This window comes from Gobio gobio, assembly GCF_949357685.1.
Source record: "Gobio gobio genome assembly, chromosome: 3".
NCBI classification, from domain to species: Eukaryota; Metazoa; Chordata; class Actinopteri; order Cypriniformes; family Gobionidae; genus Gobio; species Gobio gobio.
The window spans coordinates 54,942,698-54,950,425 of NC_137099.1; the positions used below are offsets into that span (position 1 = coordinate 54,942,698).

Consider the following 7,728-nt stretch of genomic DNA (forward strand, 5'->3'; position numbering starts at 1 on the left):
ATTCTTCACCTTAATTCTTCATTCTTTTGCAGTTAACAGGTGTCTTTTCTTCACCACCTGTTTTGGTCAGATCCTGCTGACCCGAGCATTTCACTGTCCAATGGTCATGCCTTAACTGCAATGTCTAGTATTGCATTAGTATTGCATCCTTCTCATGGGCATTTAATACTTTTTGACTTTTCAGTCTGAGTTAAATCTCTTTTTTGGCTCAATTTATCTGTAAAAAAAAACATGCCTAATAATTCTGCACACCTGAATATAAGGTGATTTTCATTTCCAGCCTTCATGAACAATTATATATCACTTATACATTATTAAATACTAAATCAATAGTAGTTATTAGGATTACTGTGGTTTGGAATTGGTCAAATGTGCCTGGAAAAAAAATATGATCAGAAAATCAACGTGCCTAATAATTCTGCACTCCCTGTATTTAATATTGTGAACTATAGATCTTAATAAATTATAATATGTTTTAATATGAATAATATATACTATTAAATATTTCATATGAAATCTGAATTTGTGTAAGACATTATTCAATTAATTATATTATAATATAATTATACGTCCATCATGGTGAGCACCCTGAATGAATTTGTCACGTACGAATTAAAGAAAACTGAGGTGAGGACTCATGTGCAGAGGAAAAAGTGATTTATTTACAAAAAGAAACAAACACAAAAAAACCCACAATGGGGCAAAACACAATCCAAATAACAAATAGAACTTAAACATACCAAAAAGGGAAAATCACAGGAAACGTAGACAAGACAACGATCCGACCAAGACTGAACACACAAAGGAACTTATAAAGGGGACAAATCAGGCAGGTAATGAGGGAACAACAGGGGGGGCAAATGAAACCAATAATGAGATAACAAGGGGGAGGGATCTGACAGAGACACGAGCACATGGCCCAGAATAACAAAACACCCATATGCTACACAAGACAGGACAGACATGTGACATTACCCCCTCCCTACGGAGCGGCTACCAGACGCTCCACTAGACCAGGGCGGGGTGGGAGGACCAGGGCGGGGCGGGAGGGAAAGACCAGGGCAGGAGGGAAAGACCAGGGCGGGACGGGAGGACCAGGGCGGGGCGGGAGGGAAAGACCAGGGCGGGGCGGGAGGGAAAGACCAGGGCGGGGCGGGAGGGAAAGACCAGGGCGGGGCGGGAGGGAAAGACCAGGGCGGGACGGGAGGGACAGTAAAGTTCAGGTGGCCAGGGCGGCCCGGACAGAGCAAAACGCCTCAGCGGCGCGGTCATAGCAGGGCACCTGGGAGGCGCGGGTAGAGCAGGGACCCCTGAAACACGGGAACAACCGGAACCACCAGAACCGGGACCACCGGAACAGGGACCACCGGATCTGGCATGGAGGGAGCCGCTCTCCTCCTCCGTTTCGGAACCACCATTTGATTTATCTGGCTTGGTTTGAAATAAAATGACTTTGGAAACTCTTTTCTCAAAATGTTTTGTGTGTGTGTGTGCGTGTGTGTGTAAATGCCTCTCTTTTTCGGTCAGCTATTTAATATCAGATGCCCTTGAAAACAGTTATACCTACAATGATACAGTTAGAGCGAGACTGGGGCTGGTTGACAGAATTTTCATTCTTTATTGAGTATTTCTGATAAAACAAACAATATGATTAAAAGGCAAGCAACAAACAGAAAATAATAAAATGCTAACCAAACTAATTCCACTTAACTCACATTAGCCTGTCAGAGTTCTTCTGCTCATGCATTTATCGGATATGGAGCAGCATCAGTTTCGGTTTGCAGATCTTTGCTCCACCCTCAAAAGGCATTATCAGAGTATGAACGCTCCCATCACTTCTGCAGGGAAGGGTGGACTCATTTTATGCATTCATATTGCTGATTGTTATTGCTGTCTAGTTACATAAACCAGATTAGGAGCGTCTATAGCATTTGACCTCACGAGACACTGTGGAAGCTGCTACATGCAAGGAACTGCTGGATACAACAATCTTTTTCAAAAGCAGAATTATCAGAGACACGGTGAGAGCATTGAATAATCCCTATTGAGAGACCTTTTTATTTATTTAAAAACATAAATTATGAATTAGAATCAAATTAGCCGTAATAGCGATCTGGACTTTTACTCGGATGATATGACATTTTACTCCTACTCAGATTAACCGTTTATCTCACTCGACTCACTACAAGATTCAGAGGTTCAGTCTTTGTACAGATGCAGTGATCGTTCTACTTATATATCTGTGTAAGATTTCTGTGATTCTCAATGTCTGTAATTGTGTTTTGGTCATAGTCTAGGACCAAACAAACTTTATTCTGGTTTTGAGAGATAGTCTACTGAATGGATGTAAATATGTTAGTTGTGAGCTGAGCTTAAAACCCCATTAAATTACGAGTTCCCCAATGAGGAAATGATCTGATTTAACTGAAGTCCGGCTGCTTTTAGTGCTCATTATGTTCCTTCTTGGTTTTGCATTTTGCAGTTTTTCCTATGTTTGATATTAAAAATATCTTTCTTTGCATTACAAGTGCACCATTGTTCCAGTTCTTTTCTTTAAATATTTTTTCTCCGCAGAATTGTCAGGATCATGATAAGAACCCAGTATAATTTGTCAGATCTGAGAGAGTCCAGGTTTGGCCAGCCTCCTCCCAGACACGGGACACTGAATTTGCTGTGGTGGTTTGTTCGTGTTTAAAATGACTCCAATGGACATATAATTGTTTGCTGCAACCCTGCAAATGGAGCTTTTGATAACCCTGCTAATGGCGCCTGCAGCTGAATCATCCATCCATTTCCCGAACCGCTGGTCCACTGTGGGTACAGCGTAAAATCATTATTAAATTGTTTAATAAAGGTTTATAGATACTAGTTTCCATGACAGAGTTCAAGATAAATATTTTCTTTACTACTGGAGCTGCCAGTTTGCACATTTTCAAATGATTAGCCTGTTAAAACAGCAAGGACAAACTATGCAAAAGCCTTTCCAGCGCACTCAGTTTCTGAATTCACTCACTCCTACAAGTGGACTATATTAGTGCAGTAATGAAGCGAATAGTGAATGAGGGTATAAGAGGCGATTTCACAGTTTTACAGACAGTTTTCATGCTGTTTGTTTTTAATTATGAAGCTGTGTATTGCAGCTTGTCTTCATTTGGACAAATGGCTTATTTGGATGGTAAATAAATATACAATCTATGATAAGTTGTTTAAATGTAATAATAAATATATGCTCATCATTCTATAAATGTAAGATATGGTGATGAGCTTTGCATGTTTATCACTTGATTTTCTTTATTTATTACAATGATGTAGATTAATATTTAGGGAGACATAAGGTAAAACTTTAATAAGAATATGTGTGAAACTTTTAATATGAGTGAGAAATGATAGTTTAATATAAAGTAGCTTTAATGCAAATCATGTCATGAGCAGTTTCACTTTCTGCATTTTGAGTTTCTGTTTGTCAAAATAGAAACAAATGTACAACCTGTAGGGCAACTAATGTTTGTTAGTTACAGTAGAGTAGTTCCTGTCATGAGTGCAGTGACATCAGCACATAAGCTTTGCTGTCATGTCAGATAAATGAGGCAGTCAGTGCCAGATATCTAAGTAAGGTGTATCACTATAAGGTAAGGCGTATCATTTTTAATGTGTTTATATATACTTTATATACAGTACATATTTTTGTGTGTGTGTTTTTTTATTTTGAACTGTGTTTATACTTTTGCAGAAATGGTAGATCAGTGCACTACAGATTAACCCTTCGTCCCACTGCAATAATTTGGGAGGATCAGTTTTTCTCAGTTCTTTGTAAGTCATTATTGATATCAAAATGAAAATTTTTACTAGTAAGAATTGTATTTCTGATATGTGCAATTGAAATTTCAACTAGTAACTACTATTGATTGAATTGAATCAATTGAATTTGAATGGCAGTCTATAATGACATTTAACTAGTGAAAATACAATTACAGGTATCAAGAATTATAGTTCCCTATCAGTCAGTCACGTTTGGCGTTACATCAGGTGACTGACGAATTGAGATCACGCCTGAGAGCCCAATTTCCTATGAGTGTGAACAAAACAAGCCAATGGACATTGGCATTTGGATTGCGAACCACACCCGCAAAGCGGGTATAAAAGGAAGCATGCAGTATGCGGTCATTTAAGCTTTTGCTTTGGAGCCAAGCGTTTCATTGATTCTGACCTGCAATCATCTACTACGAGTGTTCTACGAACCCGGAAAAAGCTCTCCCTTTGACAACACAGTCAAAAACTTTGCCCAGAAGTTCTCTGCAACACAAAAGAAGACGGAGGCTATCAAGCACATCCTGTCCCGGCCTGCTCGTCGCTGAGGGCACCCCCTGCGACTTCCACCTCCGCTCCAATATGGCCTCAGCAGCAGCCTCCACCTAAGCTGCAGCGTGGAGCCGGTCACAGGAAGGCTGTGCAGCGGTGTACCTGAGAAGGACCAGAGGATGTCCCAAGAGGGTGCGGATGGCAGAATGCAAAGCTGTGCCTTGCCACTCTCATCCCCCTTTCCGATCGCCATCAGGTAGTGGTGTGCAGTTTGAAGACGCGATGCTTTCTCGCTCACCCCCTGCCAACTCATGGAGCCAGGTAAGTGTTCCACTGCACACTCAGTCCCCACTCCGGGACACTGCGTCTTCCGGGTTGGACCCCTGTGCTCCACCACGCTGTCCCACTGCAGGTACGTTGGTAGTCCCATATGACCCCGCTTGTCTGGCATCTGGAAGCCTGGATAGTGCTTTCCAGTCTGTCTTGCTGGCCCATTTGGACTATCTGGCATGGCTATGCGATTCAGTTTGACCAGCGTCCCTCCGGACAAGGATGCTCCTGTCCTGCGTGCAGAAATCGCAGTCCTACTGGCAAAGGATGCGATAGAGCTGGTCCCACCAGCCGATATGAAGACGGTTTTACAGCCCGTACTTTATTGTACACAAGAAGTGAGTTATGGCCAATCTTGGACCTGCGTGTCTTGAATCGGGCCCTTCACAAGCTCATGTTCAAGATTCTAACACAGAGACGCATCTTCGAATGTATTCGTCCCCGTTGGTTTGCAGCGATCGACCTGAAGGACGAGTACTTTCATGTTTCAATTCTCCCTCGACACAGACCGGTCCTACGCTTTATGTTTGAGGGAGAGGCATATCAGTACAAGGTCCTCCCCTTCAGGCTGTCCCTGTCGCCTTGCGTCTTCACGAAGGTCGCTGAGAACTCACCAAGGGAGCTCTGTGTTCGCATTCTCAACTACCGCGACAACTGGCTCATCCTGGCCAACATGGTAAACAAGCACCTCAGCCATCTGGGGCTTTGGGTCAACTGGGAAAAGAGCAAGCTCTTCTCCGTGCATATGGAGTGGTACCAAGTGGTTTTTATGGTTGTACTAGAATTAGCTGAGGCTGTTACTCCCAGTCTAAGGCTTTGGTCTAAGTGAATCCATCAGGTCCCCTCATTGCTGCTATTTGTTTTGTATTTTGTGTATGTTTATTTTTTTGTATTTTGACTTTTTGATTTTGTTTTTTATTAATTGATTGATTTTTTTTCAGCAGATTTGTCAGGAAACATGATGAGGACCCTAAATGAATTGTCTGATCTGAAAGAGTCCAGGTTTGGTCGTCCGCCTCCCAGACACGGGCTGATCTTGCTGTGGTGGTTTGTTCATGAATGTGTTCAGATTGACTTCAATGGTTGTATGAATGCTCTCTGCGACCCTGTAAATGGAGCTTTTGGCTTCCACCGATTCTATAATTGGGACCGACTTCTTCCTTACTCCAGACTACCATACTATGAGGTGGGAAACCTGAACACCACTGGCTCACTGCCACCTTATGTCACTGTGAATTACACAGGATATATAGACAACAGCAACACTGATCGCATAATTGTTTTATTTAACTCAAGGTGGAACAGCTTTGAAAGCATTTATGTGACACAGCACTCAGATAAAGTTCATTTTGACCAGAATCACACTTTCTGCATTAGCATTGAACTCATGAAGGACATTCAAAATTTGAGCCGTCAGGAATTCCTTGGAGAACCCATCCTTCCAAAGCCACCCGTGAATCCTCCTAAACAAGTGTCCATAAACATATTTAACAAAGAAGACCATGTCCAAGCAAGACCATGTCCGTCACGCACACCTCAGCCAGTGCAGAGTGAAACCTGTCTGAGTAAGAAATGCTGCTGCTGTTGCTGCTGTGCGCTAATTTGTGCCTCGATTCTGTTGGTCATTATTGCTGCTATTGTCTTTTTATGGTTTAAACTTAAATAGTTTTCATCCACTGCTGTTGGTTATAGCTCATTTTGAGATTGCATGTTGCAGTTTGTTTCCTTTGGGTCAGTTTATTATTGGAATGAAAGAAATGAAATACATTTACATGTTTATTATTATATAGAACAAAATGCAATGTTGAGCGTTGCATGTTTATCACTGCATTCTTTTTAATGATTCATTGCAACAATGTAAATAAATATTCATGATTTAGAAGGACCGAATGTAAAACTATAGGAATCAATCTTAATGTTGATATTACTCTGAATACTGGGTGGCACTCCAATCAATGTCTTCAGTGGTTAGGACCTGATTTAAAGTCATTACATTTTTAATGTTTGTTGTGCTTATTCTTTGACATACAAACAGAAAATGTATTACCTTGTGTAGTATTAAAACTCCAAAAATCATTGACTTGTGTTTGTGTGATTTTAGTTGTTTAAATTTAACAATGTAAACTTGTCTATTACTTTGCCAAAAGTGCCAACAAAATATTTAATATTGTGAACTTTAAATCTTAATACATTATAATATGTTTTAATATGAATAATGTATAATGTTATTAAATATTTCATATGAAATCTGAATATGAGAAATACATTACAGGATTCATGACCTGTCTCACCTGCTCTAATGTGTTCCTGCATCCGTTTCTTTTTCCACACTGATGAGCTTCTGTCCAAACACACATACAACCTGTGGGACAATAGTGAGGGTTACTATAGAGCAGTTCTTACATTACTGGCTCCTTATTTTACTATTTAAATCTTTAAATATTTCATCATTGGCTCTTTCTCTCAGACAATCGTCCATTATGGTGAGCACCCTGAATGAACTGTCCCAGCTGAGATACAGACCTGAACCAGTTTGTACTGGGTGTAACCAGTGGCTCACGATGCCAAGTGTGATGTGCGGCCAGCAACACCAGAGGGTGGGATGCAGTGGGGTAAAGCACGCCGCCACTGGACTCTAGAGCAGTGGAGACGTGTTCTCTGGAGTGACCAATCACGCTTCTCTGTCTGACAATCTGATGGACGAGTCTGGGTTTGGCGGTTTCCAGGAGAACGGGACTTGCCTGACTGCATTGTGCCAAGTGTAAAGTTTGGTGGAGGGGGGGATTCTGGTGTGGGGTTATTTTTCAGAGGTTGGGCTTGGCCCCTTAGTTCCAGTGACAGGAACTCTTAATGCTTCTGCATACCAAGACATTTTGGACAATTTTATGCTCCCAACTTTGTGGGAACAGTTTGGGGATGGCCCCTTCCTGTCCCATCATGACTGCACACCAGTGCACAAAGCGTTGGTCCATAAAGACATGGATGAGCGAGTTTGGTGTGGAGGAACTTGACTGGCCTGCACAGAGTCCTGACCTCAACCTGATAGAACACCTTTGGGATGAATTAGAGCGGAGACTGAGAGCCAGGCCTTCTCGTCCA

The 7,728-nt window shown here is 41.6% G+C and overlaps 1 long non-coding RNA gene across 1 annotated transcript; it reads left to right on the forward strand.

Moving 5' to 3' along the window:
- Positions 1-3,519: 3,519 nt before the first annotated feature.
- LOC307123394 lies at positions 3,520-6,697 on the forward strand. The gene is made up of 3 exons (XR_013816161.1): positions 3,520-3,629; positions 3,731-3,810; positions 5,574-6,697. It is a non-coding gene; the product is annotated as an uncharacterized lncRNA (long non-coding RNA).
- Positions 6,698-7,728: the final 1,031 nt, after the last annotated feature.